Source organism: Taudactylus pleione, unplaced genomic scaffold, assembly GCF_031769625.1.
Source record: "Taudactylus pleione unplaced genomic scaffold, aTauple2 ptg000268l, whole genome shotgun sequence".
Classification (NCBI taxonomy): Eukaryota; Metazoa; Chordata; class Amphibia; order Anura; family Myobatrachidae; genus Taudactylus; species Taudactylus pleione.
Genome location: NW_028284670.1, coordinates 2,992,013 through 2,994,140, shown reverse-complemented (window position 1 = coordinate 2,994,140; position 2,128 = coordinate 2,992,013).

The window sequence follows — 2,128 nt, the reverse complement described above, 5'->3', positions numbered from 1 at the left end:
CACCAAAATGATGGATGATAATTGTGCATTAAACTACAGTAAGAGCTGCTGCCTAACACCCTAAAAATAAATACACATATTACTTTTCTATTGTACATAACACAAACAGGTAGGTTTTAGGGTCGTTGGATGCTGTACATTCATGTATAGATTTTTAGATACCTTTTTATTTTGGATCTTTTTCTAGTTTTGAGTGAAGTCACCTTACACTAGATCTTTTATCTATGTTCTGGGGTTCGAATTAGAGATGTGTGGGTCTGGTTCTCACAGAATGGACAACAACCATGTTTAGAGTTACTGAGTTGAACCAAGTTCAAATTTGTAATCACTTTGGGCTACAGAGCAGTGGCATCACAAGCGGGGTGGGGGGGTGCAGTTCACACCCAAGTGTGACCCACCGAGTGTCGACACCAAGGTACAGTCTTCCCCTCAGTGACAGGAGCTGGGTGCTGCACTGTATCATTAATTGCAGCACTTGGCTCCTGTCACAGTAAGGGTGCCTGCACTGCCCGCACCTCTGACACCCCCACCACTCTACATAATCTACACAGGCAGGCACCAGGTTCGGCCGCGAGGCCAAGCCTCCTTTTTGGGGCACATGCGGCTTCACCACACACAAGGCATCCCTCCCTGCACCAGGTGTCATGGCGGGTAGGGACGCCACTGGTACTGAGTCAAACCAAGTTCCAGTTCTGATCTCTCCATGGTTCAGAACTAAGATTTAAAGACCAAACTCAGGTTTTGGATGACATGCCAACAAGTCAATATGATGTAATTTTAGCTGCTTTTTTTCATTCATTTTTAAAAAAAATACAGATTCAAAACCAAAACACGTGAGGGTGGTTTTCCAAAACCCAAATCAAATCCAAAACACGATGATTTATCTGGATCCAAAACCAAAACATAGGGGTCGGTGCACATCATTAGTTTGAATACACAAATTGTATTATACTATGTATTTCCTTCATGTTTTGGGGCTTACTGCATGAACATCTTCAAGAATTACAGTGTCCAATGACCCTACAAAACTGTTTTCATCGACTTCCATGGCATTCGCAGAAGCCAAGGTGGTTCCATGTGCTACATAGTTGCCATCCCAAAATGCCCAATTTCATGGAAAGACAGATGTGTCCAAATTCTGTACAACTCAGAATTGGACAGAGATATGCAAAATATGAATAAATTTGCACCTGCAATTGAGCTGTGTGCCAAAATTTGCATTCTTGCACAAAGATCTACCTGACTTAAGTGAAGTTATTATTATTATATTTATTTATTTATATGGTGCCACAAGTGTTCTGCAGTGCCTTACACTGTACATCAACAAATTACAGAAACAGCACAGAACAAGAAAACAGTGACATACAGTACAAGACATTTCAGGACATGTACATGGTATATAAACATTGGAGTAAAGAGTAGATAACAATATAAGTAAAGGAAGGAAGAACACATGAGGGAAGAGGGCCCTGCTCATGAGAGCTTACATTCTAAAGGGGAGGGGAAGATAGACAGTGGTGACACAGATGTGGTAGAAAAAGTTAGGTGAATAAGTCCCTTTGTGTCATCCTTTCTTTCTAACAAATAGAAGTAAATGTATTCACTTGTTTTCATAAAGATTGAAGTTTTTTTTTATTTTAGAGGATCCTACAAATCTATTTTCAGAGAACAGATTTTTAATTATGGGGATAGAGTTACTATAAAAAGGGTGAATATGTATTATTACATGCATTGGTTTCACTTCACAGGGGATAAATAACATATTTGAACAATATAAAATATGTGTTATAATAGTAACATTTACAGTTCTGATACACAAAGGTCCTTATCCAGAGGTTGATGAAATTTGATTTGTAGATCAAAAGTAAAATACACAGCAAATATGAGATGCAACCAAGTCAACATATTTAGCAAATATGCCTACCACACCATGCATGAACCATGAGCAGATGCACCAGGGATAGAACAGTAAAAGCTGCTCACACACATAGCAATATTTTACCCGATCTGGCCAATTCCAATGCATTGGAATGACAGATCATGTAAAATATGCCAAAATCGTGAGGAAGTCATGAGTCCCCACTCACGATCACGATGCGATGCGCGTCCCACTGGTCGCACATCACAT